This window comes from Nannobrachium achirus (genome assembly GCF_963921795.1).
Source record: "Nannobrachium achirus genome assembly, chromosome: 10".
In the NCBI taxonomy this organism is placed as follows: Eukaryota; Metazoa; Chordata; class Actinopteri; order Myctophiformes; family Myctophidae; genus Nannobrachium; species Nannobrachium achirus.
The window spans coordinates 38922085-38941072 of record NC_137819.1 but is presented as its reverse complement, the minus strand read 5'-3'; the positions used below and the strand labels follow the sequence as shown (position 1 = coordinate 38941072).

The following is an 18988-nucleotide window of genomic DNA, read 5'->3' as shown; positions in this document are numbered from 1 at the left end:
AGCCCTATTGAAAACATTTTCAAAAATATTACATTTAAAAGCTCACAACTGCACAGCATTCGGAGCTTGTAGATCGGACATTTCAGGAAAACCTTTGAACATTTTTAATTGTTCATAATATACCTCTCAAATCCCATAGGCTCTCTGATGAGCATGGCCAATCAGCAGGCCAGGAACCTCAGATGGGCATTGTACTCAAACGTGTGGAGTAGTGCAAAGTCGCTGTGTAACCTTCATTCAGAATATCATTCAACCACCACCACAGAGTCCAGGGCAGGGGTCTTCAACAGGGGGTCCGGGTTCCCAGAGTTACAACAGGGGGTCAGCCAAATCTTTGTGATAGGATAATTATTTTAAATTAACAACTTTAACCCTCACATACCTATTCTGAGGAGAACTTTAAAATAGGTTTGGTGTAAAGGTTAAAAAAAAAAGGTTAAATTGACGTATTAAATTGACGTAGTATTGACGATTTTAGGTGGTTAAAAAACACATTAACATGAATCCATCATACAGTAGACTGATGACAGTGCAGTCAAACAAGTCTATGAATCTATGACAATCTACAACACAATTTTATACAATATGTAGTGGGGTGAGGGTCCTGCTTGATCTCTCTCTCAACTAAGGGGTCCTTGGCCTGAAAACGTTGAAGGGCTTTGAATCCAATCCATGACATATTGCCAGTATGAAAACTATGTCAATTACCAGCTTCCTCTCTCGGCTTCCACGCAAGATGAATGTATTACCTTACAGCACCTCAACATTAACGAGGGCCATTTCACATCAGCTAATTATTTCTAATTACTGACTATCGATCAGGGACAGTTTTCTAGAAAACAGTAGTAGCCTAATAATTACAAACTACACTGATCCGAGGGGACGATTACAAACAGATCTATTTCCCTGTAAGGGATATATAGGACTTCTGTTTAGGAATTCTGTTGGAGGCAATGGAGATCATCACGGAACGGCCACTGTGCTGTAAATGAAGAAGACACTGCTGTAGAATTGAACTGAGGGACAGATATTTATTTGAGGCAGAATAGCGGTATGGTGTCTCCGAACTACAGTGGAGACACCAGCAAGCAAACACAGCAACTGCCTGTCTGCGAGTCTGAGGCTTTTGTGGTTCGCTACAAATTTCTTTGAGGATTGTTTTATTTCAGGGTCCATTTGGACCCGTGGGGATGATACAAGCTTTATGTTTTTATTTAGTTTTCCAGATAGTAGATAAGACTCTGTAATTTCACTTTAAAAGCTGCTCAAGAAAAACCAAAGGACATTCTTTGATTTTCCTATGTTTGGTTAATAACTTGTGGGTTTGGCGCTGACCGGTTCAGTGGTCAGCGCAGCAAACAGACCGCAAACAGACAATTCCACATTTATGTACTGTGGCATACCCCAACAACAACAACACAAACACACAGAATTCTTCTAGAATCTAGACAGTTCGCCACTCAGATGTACTGTAATAGTGAAACAAATAAAATGCCCAGCACATCAAAGACAACACATTCTCTACTTCACTTCAGTGGCTCTCAAGAACCCCCAGGGGTCCTTGAGGGGTTTCCAGGGGATCCCCAGCAAAATGCATTATTTTAGCATCATAATTAGTTTAACCACTTCAAACCTATATAGAAATCTTGTATGGGAGTCCCTGGCATAGAATATTTATACATATTCATGTGGTTGTCCTTGACTGCTCTAATTCACAATGCCGTTATTATTATTAGCCTAGTCTTGCCAACTCAGAAATCCACACACTTAACATACAGTAGCATTTCTCCTTGAATTAAGTATCTCCTGCCCGTGTGGAGCTTGGATAGTTCGCTCTCGACTTCTCTCAGCCGTCCTCCACCATAAACCTCACCTTTTGCTTTAGGATCTGAATTTGAACAGGCCGAGTTATCGGCCCTCCCTGTGGTGCTCTGCTGTGCATCTGTCATGTCTTGTGTTGTTTTTCATCACAGACAAAGTCAGGGAGAGAAGGATGAGGCTGGCAGAGCCCGGAAACTAGAGGCAAGCAAACTGACACGATGGGAGTCAACCCAGAGCAAAGCCAGGAAAGGCGAGAAGCGCACCACCTACCTAGATGCACTGCGGCGCGACAGCTTAGCTAACAACACTGGAGACCACGATGTTAGATAGAGTGTGGAGGGCAACGATTCAGGAATCCCGAGTTGGTGCTGGCTAGATCACACTCTCGCATCGCAGGGTTTTTAAACTGCATTTATATAGCACTTTAAAATATATTTCACATTAACCCATTCACACACCAATGGCGAAGGAAACCATGCAAGGCACCAACCTTCAGTTGGTTCAGTGTCTTGTTCAAGGACACTTCGACACACAGCCAATGTCGCCAACTCTACCAAAACTCTACAACAGCGTAGAAGCCGTGGGCATAGTTATCATGTGCACACACACCCTATCCCACTTGTAGGTGGGTTAGCTTTCTGCTGGCAGGAACCACTGGTGATGAAGAGTCTCACAAGGAAAACTAAATCAATGAAAAAAAAAAGGTTGTCCTTAAATAAGTTGCTACTCACTGCACTTCCGCAACAGGGAGCAGGGCGGGAAGTATCAATGCGATCCACTTCCTCCGCCTCCTCCAATCTCGCTCTCTCTCCCGCTCCTTTTTGTTTCCGGTGCCTCCCCTCTCTCTCTCCTGGAGGGTCGTTGGGCCAGCGGCACTCTGGGAAATCTCCCGGGAGCGGCGGACCTGGAATGGGATCGGGGAGAGGATGTCAGTGACGATGTGAGTGGCTTGTGCGTGCGTTGCGTGCGTGTCAGTGTGTGCGTGTGTGCGAGAGTGAGAGAGAGAGAGAGAGAGAGAGAGACAGAAAGAGATGCAAGATGAGCACGTGGCGTGCGCGGTGCGCTAGTGTTTGACAGATGTAAGGAGGAGAGTGAAGGCATGTACAGTACAGTAGGATGGAGAACGAAAGAGAGTGAGTGTGTGTGTGTGTGTGTGTGTGTGTGTGTGTGTGTGTGTGTGTGTGTGTGTGTGTGTGTGTGTGTGTGTTACAGCGAGATGCAGGTGAGTGTGCGTGTGTCTGACGGATGCGAGAGACAGAGAGAGAGAGAGAACAGAGAGATGAGAGAGAAAGTGAGAGCATAAAGGAAAGGTGAGTGTGCTTGACAGTTTCTGAAAAACAGAGAGAGACGGGGAGAGAGAGACAGAGAGAGAGAGAGAGAGAGAAAGAGAGAGAGAGAGAGACAGAGGCAGACAGAGAGTGAATCTCTAGGACTGTGGTAGTGAGAGCGGCGAGCAGAGCAGGTGTAGTTGTTGACAGCCTGTGACAACGTACTTCTGAGTGGCTGAGTATTAGACGGAGTCAAAGAGGGGCGTGTTGTTGTGTATAAAGATGTGCTGCATGGAGGAGAGTCTGTGCGGGCACCATGTGTGGTGTCACTCCCGCCTCGTCACTGTAGTATAGCTAGGGATGGGACGATAAGCGATATTATCGTTTATCGTGATAAAAAACACTCACGATAATCGTATCGCGGAGATTTAATTTATCATAATATCATACTCCTTCATGCAGTGGGATCAATTCATCTTTTATTTGCCGAGCTGCATATCCGGTACCACCCTTTATAATTGGTAAAAGGTACTTATAATAATTTACGTTCTTTTTTTCACTCTCTATCTGTCACAACGTGACGCATTGTGAGCTTGTAGATCTGCTATTTGTTGGCAAATGTTCCACCCCAGGATAATGGATTTTGATTATCGCAATAATATTGTAAATCGCGATTTTTGTCACAATAATCATGATATGAAATGTTCATATTGTCCCATCCCTAAGTATAGCCTCGATCTCCTCTCTGGAATTCCACCACAAGTAGTACTGTACAATAGCACTGTAGTGCACGTTCCACTATTGAATTATCCACCGTCACTATAGGCTAAATCTTTCTAAAATAGGAGATCTACGAGCTCACCTCGTCAAGTATAAAATAGGGGCTCACTGTGTAACCGCATGTCGCGCATGAGCATTAGACAACCGACCCGTAACAGACTCATAAGTACAGTAACACTTTTACTGTATTTGTGTTTATGCCTTGCGATTTCTGACTATGTCTGTACATAATGTCTCAGTCTGTGTGTGTGACTGTGTGTGTGCGTGCATGCATGCGTGTGTCAACAGGGATGCCCAATGAAGACCCTCATGAAATCGGCACCAATAAGCCCCCCCCCCCCGACCCCCAAAAAAGGAAACTGAGGTGTCGGTTACCTTGGCAACATGTGCCAAAAGAGAGAGAGGGGGTGGGGGGGAGCAAAATGAAAGAGGAAGAGAGGAGTAAATGAGAAAAATACAGAGTAAATTGGGGTGGGGGGGGGGGGGGGGGGGGGAGAAAGTGGGAGGGAAGGAGGGAGGGTGAGAGAAGATTTTGGGAAGGGTGTTTAAATCCCAAACAACACCTCTGTCTGTCTGTGCGTGCGTGCGTGCGTGCGTGCGTGCGTGCGTGCGTGCGTGCGTGCGTGCGTGCGTGCGTGCAATCTACGGATGAAATCTTTTAGGATTTTTAGCGATTCCAGTTCCCTCTTAACAGTTTGGTTACTTTAGCGGTTCCCTTTAAGGATTCCTATAGGGGAGGGGTCGTCAATGTTTTCAGGCCAAGGACCCCTTAGTTGAGAGAGAGATGAAGCAGGGACCCCCAAGTTTTTCATAGATTCCATATTGTTTCATTGTTTGATAGCACAATCATCAGTGTATTTTGGATTCATGTAATTTTGTGTTTAACCACTTGAACCGTCAATACATAATAAATTTGACCTTTCACTCTGTACTTGGTCTGCTCTTTTTCCCCACTACAACAAACCTCTTTGCCAAAAACAGCCGATCTACAAGCTCACAACGCCTCGCGCTGCAAGCCAAGGCGTTGTGAGCTTGTAGATCAGCTATTTTTGGCTAAACTTCTCCACATATGGACGCTAGGGTTCAAGTGGTTAATATAAAAAAGGAGGGAAAAAAAAATTCTATCACACAAAGATTTGGAGGACCTCCTGTAGTAACTCTGAGGATCCTCCAGGGGTCCCGGACCCCCTGTTGAAGACCCCTGCTATAGGAGGTTCCAAATGGACCCGTACAGGTCTGTAACTCTGACAGTGTACACATGGAACCAAACCACAGACCATTATGGTTCCGTGGTTTGGTCGTATGGTACACTCTCAGGGGTTATGGTGGTCCTTGAAATTAAAACATTTGAGAAACACCATGCATTGTAATTTTCATAGCAGATGTGAAGTCCACATAACAAGCTCTGAAAACCCGGTTACGGAAACGCTTCCAAAATGTGATGGAATGGAACCCATTCCTGTTCCTCCATGTCTGTGGATGTGGATCCGGTTCCTCTGGTTCTGGCCAACCCTAGTGCCATCCAGTGGTGGAAAAAGTACTCAATTTCTTTTAGTTAAGTAAAAGTATCAATACTGTCTGCAATAGAGAAATACTCTGTTACAAGTAAAAGTCCGGAATTCAAAATGTACTTGAGTAAAATTACGAAAGTACTGGCATCAAAATGTACATCAAGCACCAAAAGTAAAAGTACAAAATGTTGTGAAAATAGCACATCTATGTGTTTGTTTGATCCAACGCGGATACTTGGTCTTGTGTGCACGTGCTGTGCTGTGTGGCTCTGTGCACAAACAGTGTGTGAGGAAAAGTGTTTTGGATAAAGTGTATAAGCTTTCACAGTATTCCAGCATACGCGTGAATGTGTATTTCTGATTTACTGAATCGTTTGTGTCTGTGGATATCTCAGCATGTTTGTGCATTACACAGGTGTGTGTGTGTGTGTGTGTGTGTGTGTGTGTGTGTGTGTGTGTGTGTGTGTGTGTGTGTGTGTGTGTGTGTGTGTGTGTGTGTGTGTGCGTGTGTTCACTGTGTTGTGATTGAAGAATATGTAGAAAATGGATACAGCAGGGAGATAGCCGTACAAAGACACACTCAGGCAGACACATACACACACTTGCACACACACACTCGTGCCCAAACACAGTAGGAATACTTAATGCATCCTAGTCCATGATTTAGCTCTTCTATCACACATTCCCTGCAGCCTGCACACATTCTGGTATTAATAAAGGACACTACTTGCATGCCTCTACAGCTATTGAGGGGAGCACTTGCATTCATATTCCACCCCTCACCCTTCAGAGGTTTGTCACGGCTACTTTATTCACCTTTCAAAGTGGTTTGTATCTTTTTTACAAGCTACAGTACAAACAAATTAATTTGTGACAGCCTGTCACATTAGTCATCTATGACAGGGGTTCCCAAACTTTTTTGGCTCAGGGCACCCCTATAAAAAAAGATTTAATCCGAGGCACCCCTACATTATTTTTTCACTCCCAGCACCTTATATTTATATCACATTTTAACTATTATGTTGTGAGGAAAAGTTTGAGATAATAGTCATTTTGGATAGAACTTAGAACTAACTTGGTTAGAATTGACTTCAATTATAAATAATAAAAAAAAAAGTATGCAAAAAAAGTAACGCAAGCAGAAAACATTCTGTGGTCTACTGCTTGCCAAAGGCCTGTCCTTACTTTCTCCGAAACCAAACTGTTCGGAAATCTGCACGTCGGAAAGTTGCAACTCAATCAGGTTTCGGAGATACTATGAACAGGCCTTAAGTGTGCACAAGAAATAGTCCACTGATCGGTCCAGCGTTCAACAAGTCACGAAGACAGTGTCTGTATGTGTACACGCCTCTGCCCGCTGTCACTATTTGGTAGTAAAACAAAATACAAAGTTGACAAATCAGATGATCTTATTTTAAAATGTGTTTGAATTAATTCAACAACCACACTATATGAAAACACCTACACAACTTACAATGCTAATTTAGGTTATTAGAAAGGAATGGCGACAATTCAATTAGCCTATACTATTGTGATTGTTTCTATCAACGAAAAACATATTATTGTGCAGTTACCTCGAGTACAAGTAATAGACTGGACATCGCATGACAGTCGTACAACTCTTTCGTTTTATAACAATTCTTTAGCCTCTAATACAGCAGCGGATCGTCGTCTTATAATCATTTTATAAACAGCTTACACAGTGAAAAGGAGGCTTAGCAACAAAAAAAGTGGAGTGTCAAAACATTGGCAAGCTCAATGGAACCAATAAACACAAGTCTCAGTATCAACTTGTTCAGGATGAAGCCCACCAAGTCAAAGGATTGTTGTCTGCAATTATTTTCTCTCCAAACCATTACAGTATGAATATTTAAATCTTCACCAGGTTTGGACCATGATGAAATATAAAAAAGTCTAATGAAAAGTAACAGCCCTACCTGGCCTTGAATTTCATTATTTTCGGGGCAAGGCTGCTTTGCCTTTCAGGTTATTCATTTTTTTATTTAGTTTTTAGTTTTTCAATGTTTGAATAATATTTTATTTTATTGACCAGTACTAGATTAAGATTTGTGTCAAACGATCGTCGTAATTAGCCAGTTTTTTCAGCAGTTCATACTAGGTTTGAAATCGATCCCACCATCAGTTATGTGCGCAGCGTTTCCCCTTGATGTTGACCAATAGGAAATGAGAACAGAAGCAACCGTGTCTAAGAACTGTATTAACAGGAAAGAGGCAGCAGTGAAAGCAGGTGCATGGGGCTGTGTAAGCGGGGCATCAGGGCCACTGTGGCCTCAGGCCTCAAGATATTATATGCATATCTAGTAAGGTGCAACGGTCCGGTTCAGTTCGGTTCGATATTTTGGTGTCACGGTTCGACACTTTTTCGATACAAAAAATAAACAGAAATGTCCTTGATTTGATTTATAAATGTATTTTTATAAATACGTATTTTTTTTGGTTTTAACTTTGAACAACAGTACCCAACCTCTAGGGTAGAGGTTCTCTAAGTGGGCTCTGCGGACCCCTAGGGGTCCTTGAGGGGGTTCCAGGAGAATGTGGATGTGGAGTGGTATTGTATTGTATTGTTCAGTACAGGGTCATTCGGTTCGGTATAGGGTCTTTCGATTCGGTATTCGTTATTCGGTTTGATGTTGCACCCCTAATATCTAGGCCTGTCACAATTATTACATAATTGTCTAATCGCAATTATTTGACATAATCGCAATTATTTTTGTCATAATAGTTTCCATGTTGAAAAATGTTCATATATTTTCAAAGATTTACAGGCTCACAACGCTTTGCATTGCGACGCGTTGTGACCCTGCAGATCGGCTATTTCGACTTTCAATGTTCTTTTAACTCATCTGGTGCCGATCCCGAACTAGTTCGGCTTTATTTCAATCCAATACAATCTTTTTTTTATTAATTCACTTACCCCGAGCTGCTTGTAGAGTCGTGGGTGGTCCTGGCTCGCTAGCCGCTAGCCAGCTAGCCGTTCTACTCTGTCCGACGATATATTCCATTAAAAATGGTTTAAAATACATTTTTGAGCTCCCCAATGTTCACCCGATGTTCGGCGCCGCTTCCGATGAGTACACGAGTGTGCCGATCCCGAAGTAGTTCGGCTTTATTTAATTAAATGAATAAAATGATAAGAGGCCTTCTGAAGCCTGGCTTGATTTTTGTAGCTACTGTACTAGCCGAAAGCTAACAACGTCCCGGCCGGCCGTAATTTGCGAACGCAATCGCCAATCTCCGCCTAATCCAATGAAAGACCGCATCTTTAAAGGCTTATATCTCTTTTTTGTGTTTTAGGAAAGCGGCGCGAGGTTTATTTACGGCAAAATCGCCCAAAAATGATCTTTTAGATGACAAAATGGGAATAGCCATTCTGTTAGCATCTTCATCCGGGACATTTCCATGCCGTGCATGAACGTGAGAACGTCAGGTCCTGGAAGCTGAAGTCCTGGAAGCTAAAGCGCTCGCCTATGAGAGATGCGCTGGCATTCTTTGGCCCCTAGAGGGCGCTGGCGCTCAAAGAGTTAAGCTATAAAGTTGTCAAATATGTCAGTCATTTCTTTATATATTTAGGTTATGTGTCATATCTGCCATGTGCAACTTCAATGCCTAAAAGCCAAACAGGAATGTAATTGTCAATGACAAAAACACAATTAAATCGTTAATGGCAATTATTTGAGTATAAGTATGTAAAATGTAATTTTCGTGACAGCCATCGTTTCTTTTGAGGGGCAGAAGGCCAAACTGAGGGGGCACAGTGGTCATGGAACTAGCCTAGCGCAGCTAGACTATCTGACTGCCATTGCTAACACACAAGGGCAGTGCAGTGTGATATTGTCTGGCACACAGTGTGATATTGTCTGGCTATGAGAGGCTAGGTCAGAACTATCTCGATGGTGGCTACAGGGGTTGACACTAAGGTCCTCAGAGGCACTTGTGAATAGTGAAAACAGCACACAGTCAACAGTGCTTTTATTTTACATTCCACAGACCAGAAGACAGAGCACTCTGGCCACGTTCAGGTGTTTAGACAGATATGCCCATTCGGGCAACCTGAAAGCAAACTCCACCTGCCCGAAAGTTCCATTTACCTGCCCCCCTGGACATGACAGGTGGGCAACCCTTAGTGTCAACGCCTGGGCTATAAGTAGAAGTTCACCAGATAGGGCTGAGAGATGTAGAGTTTCTTGCAGCCCTATCTTACGTTCTTACAGACTGTTGCATAAGAACAGTCTCTGCTGGACTTTCCCTGTAATATTCTTGTCCCACTTCAGGGTGTTGGTGATGTTTCCTCCCAGGAATGTGAAGGACACACAGTTCACATACAGTACAAAGGGGGTCAGGCAGGAGGACGTTGTGCAGAAGTCGATCACCAGGTGCGTCACAAGGGGGAGTGGGTGGGTGGGACTGAGTTACTAGGGCCCAAGGTGGAGGGGCCTTAATTATTTTATACTTTAGCTATGGAAAAATAGCAGATATACAAGCTCACAGATCAGAGATCATAGATCTAAAAGCTCGAGCTTGTAGATCTGCTATTTTTGAAAAGTCGTGAAAATGTGTGCAAATCTTTGAATATATGTATTTTTTTAAGCGAACATTTGTAACTGAAATTTTGCTTCTGGGGGGTCCCTGGAACTAAATATTTTGAGATGGGTGTCCGTGGGCCAAATACATAATGCGTTCTTATACGGTCTAAATGGGTTAAAGTAAACCCCCTATGAAGAACATTCACGGGGGGCCCGCAGTGAATCCTTGTACCCAGGGCCCAGAATTTGGTGCGACACCCCTGGAGGAGGAGGTAATATCATGTCGAGTACAAGATAAGAAAGTGGCTGTAACCAAAAGGTCTCAGATCTAAACTGTAATCCTTTCCCTGCCAATGGTATAAATGTTTGAGGTGCAACACCAGGGGTTGGTAGGAATGCGTTACAAGTTTGAGCACTTTTCACGTTCCTTTTTAGTTTAAAGCTATACTGTGTAAGTTGCTCAACTAGTGGTCTGTAGCAGTATAGCAAACCGCGGTCGCGTCTGCTTCTTTCAGCCGTTTTTCGCCGCGGACCGGGCACGCATCCATCGAGGTCTCTCGTGTCCCTCTACGAGCAGCGGTTGGGGAGTTACATGCTAGACTTCTAGACCAGTGTAAACAAAGCTGTTGAAGCAAGCTATTTCCTGAAGAGTCGCAAGATGCGCTGTAATTGGCTGGTAGTGTATCATGTGTGTATGATCTGCAATGTGATTGGCCAACGTATACACAACGTATACGGATGATGCAAATGACGTAATTTTTCCGCGAAATCCGGTCCCCGGACAGGATCATAGAAAACATATAAAGAGAAGGCTTTAGAAGCTGAAAATAACGGAGTGGGTGTTCTAAAACTTTAGCGATTTAACAGTTAGGACAATTTTAAGATTTGTTTTATAAAAGAAGTTACATGGTATAACTTTAACTACTATATTTTTGAGCTGGTAATTTACTTTTTACTTTGCTACATTTGCCGTTTGGCGTTTGCACATCATTGCGACTACTCTGCTTAAACATCAGGGATCAAAGTGTAGGGTAAAGATCATGCAACGATCACCTCTTAAGTCATTAACTTCTTGCAGAACAGCCTCTAAACAACTCACTTCATAATGGAGGACCCTGGTGAAAACGTTTTCTCATATTAGGCCACGAGGAAGATTTTTAAGTAAAACTAATGTAACACTATTGCACAAGATTTTTAGTTAAATGCACAAAGACACAAACACCCACAGGCTTGCACACGAGTTGCAGTTCAATAAAGCAATATTTATCTTCAAAGTATCTTTCGATGGGCCAAAATATTTAACCCACAAAAACTGGGAAAGCATCCTTATCATTTTAGATTTTAGCTACAGAAATCATGTAATGTGCAAATCTTTGAATATATATATTTTCTAAAGCGATATTTTTCCTCAAATCTTTGTTTTTGGGGGTCCATAGAACAAGAAATATTTTGAGATTGAGGTTGGTGGCCAAATATACATAAACTTTTGGGGGTACTTGACATGATAAAGTTTGAGCACCACTGATAGAGCAACATACAGTAACTGTTAGGTTTTAGAAGACATTTTTAGAATCGGCCTCAGGTCTTAATGGGTTCTAATATAGTGAACTATTATTATATGTTGTGGTATTCTGGTAGATACCGTACGGTGAGATTTCATACTGTTACATGCCTGATCATCTCCACAACAACAGCCATGCGGTCCAAAGTGACCTTAAGTGACACAGTGAACTGCCGCTGCATACTGCATAGCCCAAGTGCTTGAATGTAAACGTGAAGTGGAAATATTTCCAACACCTCTTGAGTGCTGAGGACGTGGCGAGCTCTCAGCAACGAAGGAAACGTGCACCAGCACATTGTTTCCATCCAAACAACGTCAAATCATGAGAATAATGGAGGGGGAAAGCAGCCAGCGTATAGAGAGAGAGCTTCCTCTGTAGAAACACAGCCTTGCTCCTGTTTTACTTCAACCAACACCTTGTCAAGGATAAGATTATATGAAATATAATCTATTATAGCGTTACGGTATAAGATAATTCATGGCTCTTGAATGAGTTGCTGTGTATTTTCTACAGGGACCAATAAGCAAAAGTAGACATCACTTTAATGAGCATTTCTGTAGTTTATCATACTGTTCCTATCTAGTACCTCAGGACGAAGACAACATTTCTTGACCGGCTCTTCTGAAATCCGCCTTTGACTCTATATGTACAACACGTCATTCTTTTTTATTAATACTTAACTACTTAAACCCCTATCTACTTTGTTGAAGGCCCTCTCCCGTGGCTCCCAGTTACTTGGGCAAAGAAGAACATAAAAGAAATAAAGAAATAGCTCCAGACAGATTTTGAATACATTTCTGGGTCAAAAATTACTCTTTTCATAATAAAGGTTGCCTACCCCTGCTCTATCTCTTCACCGAAATAGCCAAATACCACCTTGCAACTCGTCGCAAAGCAATGCATTGTGAGCTTATAGATCTGCTATGTTTTATGTTGTTCCCAGAACAGGGACGCTATAGGTTCACGTGGTTAAGGCCAGGGTTAAATATACAGTCTTTCCAGTGAGGTATTAATTAGAGTAATTGTTAGCGATGTAGGGTTGATTTATAATCATATGTTCTTTCCCACCATCTCTCTCTCCCAGTCATATTTGATTCATTTATGCTCTTATTCTATTCGTCTGTGCAGAAAACAACCTTCTTTTTTCATATGACACCATTACACTATGGGGCTCTATTATTATTTTTGAGTAATGGTTTCATATCTCATTCAGCTGCACCAGTTATGCTAATGCAAGCCGACAGGATGCTAGTGATATTTCCTGAAAATATAAAACCTCCCCTTTAAGAAGTTATTATGGGCAGCAGAACGCAGTAGTACTGTAATTGTTTGTGCGTGTGTATGCGCGTGTGTGTGTGTGTGTGTGTGTGTGTGCGTGTGTGCGTGCGTGCGTGCGTGCGTGCGTGCGTGCGTGCGTGCGTGCGTGCGTGTGTGTGTGTGCGCGTGTGTGTGTTCAGGAGGTTACCAAGAGTAACAGCAATGAGAGAGGCTCCCTTGGAGGATGAGGTCATTACTGTAGGGAGAGAGAGAGAGAGAGAGAGAGAGGCGGGAAGAGAGAAACTTGAGATAGAGAGAAAACAGAGCAAGCAAGTGCATAGAGAGGTGAAGCGACAGAGCGAGAGAGAGAGCGAGAGAGAGAGAGAGTGAGCGAGAGTAAACAGCAGGTCTTTTCCAGGGAGCCTGAGGCCCTCTCAGGAGTGACATCACCATCATTATCATCAACCTGATATTAAGCAGCACTGCTGGCTGTGTGCATGTGCGTGTAGCATAGTGAGAATGCTTGTGTGCGTGTGTGTGTGTGTGTGCGCACGCGCGCATAGGCACACTTGTGCTTGTGTGTGCCTGTGAGCACTCATGGCTGTTGAGAACAGCAAGCTGGGGTTAAATGGTTTGTATTTATTTGCAAGACAATGTTGAGACAAAATTAGATAATAAAATATATTTCTCATTCAGGTCAAGCTGAGAAAAACCATAAAGGATAAAGGCAAGTCCTGCTCTCAACCCTAGCCTCTCAACGTCATTTATAAACCAACCCTTTCACTGACATTTAATCTCCTGTCACCTCAATTAAGTCACCTCAAGGGAGATACCATATATTTAACCCAGGCGTCATGTATAAGTAAAAATAAATTTCTATAAAAAGAATGATATTGGTACTTATTATCGACTTTCAAACCTACGCAAATGTTTTGACTTTGCAGCTTGGTCAGAAAGTGAACAGTCTACAACCTACAGTATGATGACGAACTCGGAAAGAATCTATAGCTATTTATTTGTTTTTTTTTATTTTGTTTTCCTCCATGTTTTTGTCCAGAGAACCGAAATGACAAATCTAATCTCTTGCGCTGCAACCCCGGTTGTAATGAAAACATTATTACTCAGATTGTCATGTGTGTGTCCTCAACAACGGCAAGGCTAGCCAAGTCAGAATTAAAGGTTAGCCCTCCTGGGAACGTGCCAATGTCAATTGCTAAGCAAGCCGGGGGCTAAGAACTCACTTAGCCTAGGGTCAAAGAGATTTGAGAGGGAAGTTAGCCCAGGGCTATGAAAACAGTCAAATAGCAACATCGACCGGTGGCTCCCAGCTCAATGACCCAAGAGCAGGCTATAGTGTTGCAATTAAATCTGGTACAATACAAAACAATACAAAACCATAGACGTACACTGACTGGGTCCTTAGGACTGGAGTCGAGAACTACTGACAGACAATGCTAGGCTTTCTGAAAAACCTATGTTGCTGCTACACCAGTGGTGCTCAAGAAGCGTTTTCATGTCAAGGACGCCCAAAAAGGTGTGTATTTGGCAGCTGACCCCCCCATCTCAAAATATTTAGTTCCAGGGACCCCCAGAAGTTAAAAATGTATTCAAAGATTTGCACTTTGCACACATTTTCAAGATAAAATTACCCAAGATGCTTTCCTATTTTTAATGGGTTAAAAGAGCAGATGGGCAGATACAAATCACAGACAAATCCGGGACTCAATGTTATTTTAACCAATAGTGGCACATTTGCAGTGGTTGGCGGAGGTATCCCTACTCTAACAAACCTGGTTTCAGATGGTTGACAAGCTAGTTGACAGGAAATGTGAAATTATTCACAATTTGGGGAGCAGGTGCACATTCTCAATCTAATATTGAGTGTGTGTGTGTGTGTGTGTGTGTGTGTGTGTGTGTGTGTGTGTGTGTGTGTGTGTGTGTGTGTGTGTGTGTGTGTGTGTGTGTGTGTGTGCGCGTATGCGTGCATCTCAGAGGGTTATATTACCTGATAGATATGCTGGAGGCAACAAAGCAACGTGACACAGCTATTTTATGTTTCATTTTTACGATTATTTTTATCTGACGCACTTAATGAAGGACGAGTCGTTACGGAACAATGGGCTTCAGAGTTCCTACATTACCTCTCAACCCCCCCCCCCCCCCCCCTCCCCCCCAATCATATTTTAATTGGGGACCCCCCCAAAATAATCATTTTTGAACTAGTGGTGAAAAAGTATGTTAGAAGTGGCTTATTGTCGGTATCATCCGATAACATGCTGGAGTCTGTCACTGTTACAATGCGCTAGACCCCTGGGAGATGGATTGCTGAGGTGGAGCTCCACACCTACTGTACCATCCGCTCCCCAGCCGCATGACTTGCCGCACCCAAGTCGTGCCACCCATACGCTGTGCCCGGGATTGAATCCCATGACCTTGTGGTCCAAAGGCGAGAGCTCTACCGACTGAGCTACCCGGAACACGCAAAATAATCATATTTAAACTGGATACCCCCAAAATGGTCATATTTGAACTGGGGACCTCCCACCCTGACAAGCATTTGAAATTGAGTTGTTGAGGCATTCAATTGTGTTGGACTCGGTTCCACAGATATAAAAATAGCAGATCTACAAGCTCACAACGCCTCACGTTATGAGAAATCTTTGCCTCTTTCCTAAATTATTTGACAATTTCAATTTGGCCAATGTTTGACCAGTTTTTATAGTATAGTTTTGAACCATAGTGTTCCCTATTCTAGTGCATGACACAATATAATGGGCGAATATCCTGTGTCTTCTTTTCAATTGACAATGTAGGAATTTAGCAGACACTCTTATGCTGAGTGACTGTGCAAGAGATCAGAGCAAGCACGAATCCTAGTCAACAAACAGCAAGGTAAATACTAAATAGTGATAGTCATATGGTGTAAAGAGAACAATGCAGTGTCTCAAAAGAAAAACCGAACACCACCAGGTAAACATCAAACCTAGCATCTGTCTAAAACAACATGCTATCTTTCCAGTGTCTCCCCTACGCCAACTCTGTGCTGTCTGTCTGTCTGTCTACCCAAATAAGGAGGGGGAAAAAAGTGGGAAAAAAAATAAAAAAGTAAGTAGGCGAGGAGAATAACTGCTTGTCCTCCTTTTAGGAAAGGAAAAAGAAATTTGTTCTATCAGATGCAATCCCTTGGAGAGCGAGAGACGTGTACACATGTCACCTGAGCTAGCAGTCAGAGTGCAGGGGCAGGCAGCAGCAGCAGCCTCTAAAAGCAGGTGGCGGGGTGTACGGTGTTCTGTTTAAGGACATGACAATAGGACTGGAAAACACTGTACCAGTATGTCACAGACTGTATAATAACCCCCGGGAGAGAAACTGTCACCGTCACTGTCACTTTACCAACAATAGAATGGACTGTAGGAAAGAAATGAACTGGAACGGACGGACGGAACTGTCCTATACTTTACTATATAAAATCAATCATGGGCTATTAATGACCGCCTTAAAAGCGATGTGGCACGGCCTGCACTGAACCTCTCTGTGTGTGTAACGGGGGTGTGTATGCGAGGGTTGTTTCTCTTTTATTATAAATTATACATTTTGTACTGTACTGCCTTGATGACACTGCTAATTTAATTGATCAAAAAACGGAACAGAACTGAATCGAATGTATTGAAAAAATCAAAACCTCTGACCGCTCCGGATACAGACGATTCTCTCTGACCAGTATATCAACCGGCAGGCTGAAAATTTGGCAACTACATATATTATATAAATTCCACTGACCTAAGCCAGGATTAGGATAACCACCAGAATGTACTCAATATTAATACATGTTCAAAATATTTGGCATTACTGCTGACTGGTATGATTTACGAGTCCGGAGAGTTGCAAGTCTTCGGTGTGTCCTTCCACCCAAAAATAATCAAATTTATCCCAAAATATCTTTGCTATCATGTAGTTTTACCATGTCACATTAAATAGCTCAATTCATTGGCCAGCAAAAAAAATCTTCAGGTGGCAACAAAATAACTGTCTGGTGAATGATGCAGTTCCAATTCTTTTTTTTCTTTTTTTTTGGGGGGGGGGGCTCTGCTCCCACCCAGTATTAGTGCGACAACAAAGTGAGAGAGAGAGAGAGAAGGTGGGAGAATGAATTCCAAATTCCTCCCGGCAACAAGATTGTCCAATGAGATTACAGCAATAATGCCGAGTCATCTCCTTGGGCTCTGCGGCCAATCGGAGCCTCTCCGTGTATGACTGCCTTTTTGACTGCCGCTGGGATGCCTGCCTTGTCAACCGGGGCGTACGCCTACTGACTGACCTGGGCTTACTTTTTACTATGTACGGTAAAATCCCCTCAGTGTTTTGTACACAGGTGACATTTGTAACTCGGAGAGAGGCAACACATGAAACCGAGATGGATACGGTTTCATTTGTACCCTCAGCTCTTATAAGAGTTAAATTAATACTCTGGATTTTACGTGTTTCTCCTTTGCTTCCCTCTCTCAAGCTTCCCCAGTCCCACCACCATCTCAACACAGAACAAAAGACACGACAAAAAGGCAGTCGACTGGACTGACCACTCCCCTTCACAGTAAACTGGTAAACACTGGTAAAATCTGGAGTGGTCATTCTAACCACCGGCTGAAATAATCGGTGCAGTGCGACCTAGCCTTGATTCCCATTTAAATTCAGCTACAACACAATCGCACCTTCTTAATGACATTGATTTTCTCATTCGTTCTGCATCAGTTTCGTTAAGAGTGAATGTTGTGTGTGTGTGTGTGTGTGTGTGTGTATCTATCGTGTGTTGTCGTCGATAGTAAGGCTCCGTCTCTTACTCTGTCCCTTCCGTGAAGTGCTGCTGCTGTCCTTGTGCCATGTGCGTCAGCATGTACTGTACGGTGCAGTGGAGCTCTACTTAAAGACTTTAGTGTCCCAGAAGGGGGATCTGGCTTTGCAGCAAGGCACGACTCACATCGCAGCTTCCCAATAACAACTGGCAGTATGCCTCTGCAGCACCAACGCAACCATGGATTAACCACTTAAACCCTATATCGTCACTGTTGGGGCAGAAACCTCTCTTATCTCCATATTCTCTTGTAAATGAACGCCCTACTTGATGATACTACAGCATAAAGAAACAAAAGCAGCGGATTTGCAAGCTCGAAACGCGTCGGGAAGTGAAACGTGAAACTGCATCATTCACCATACAACTGATATACAGTACTTCAGTTGACCATCACGGAATATACTTCTCCTTTTCTGGGTGCTTTTTTATTTATTTTATTCCCCAATTTAAGCAATATCAAATTGACTCCTCCCCACGTCGTCACTGCTGTTGTATCCTACTGGCCCACCTCCCGGTGGGAGCTCCTCACTAGAGAGCCTTCGTGTCCTACTCCTCCCGCCCACCGCTCCCTGGCTGCTGACAGGTGCCACCCCAGCCTGTAGGTGTATGCGCAGGGACAAATATCACCCTCCCTGCTTGGCTTCCCTCCCTCGAACACGGACCAATCGTGTTTGTATTGACGCTCGACAAAGCCAGATGTACCATGGTGGATTCAAAGTTAACCCCAATTCACCCTCCTTTCTTCCCTCTACACTCACTAAGACTCTTTGACGAACATAGCCGACAACCGACGTACAAGCTCACAACACGCCGCAAGAGCTTGTAAATTGGCTATAATTCAGCAAATGTTAACCTCGTTTATGACATGTGCTAAGGTGCATGGGGCTCAAATAAGACGGTTAAATATGACGCATTGCGCAACACATTGTACTCCTATCGGGTATCGAGGTCAAGTCAAAATTCCTGATTCAAGGAAATAAATGCATCCATAGACAAATATGCCCAAACACTTTCTCAGGTGTAGTTCCAAGCTCTAGTCCCTTGATAGTTGGAGGACTTATAGTGCTTACTAGCAAAATGGATACAGTGGGTGCCCAAGTTGCTCATCACCGTTAAGATGCTGCGCACCACTGCAATGTGGCACAGCCAAGGTCCTTTTCATGACCTTGGTTATCAGGTGTCTCTTTCCACATTTGCACATATAGCTAGCACGGAAATGCTACAGGACACGGCACAGGATCAGGAAACAGAAATGGGCATTTTCCTGCAATATTTAACATGGGAGCCTATTAGGGGTGTGCTGAAATATCGATATTGCGTTATATCGCGATACTCCCTCCCGCAATAAATAATCGATACACTGCCGGCAACTATCGATATTTCATAACACCATAGA

At 43.2% G+C, this 18988-nt stretch overlaps 1 protein-coding gene across 2 annotated transcripts in view; it reads right to left on the bottom strand.

Annotated features, from left to right (window-relative positions):
- Nucleotides 1-18988, bottom strand: part of zhx2b (zinc fingers and homeoboxes 2b) — a 183759-nt gene that overhangs the window by 136967 nt on the left and 27804 nt on the right. For both annotated transcript variants that reach the window (XR_013962401.1, XM_080734788.1), the window contains exon 2: nt 2553-2725. The gene's annotated coding sequence lies outside the window, so the exon portion shown is untranslated. The remainder of the gene's footprint in view (nt 1-2552; nt 2726-18988) is intronic.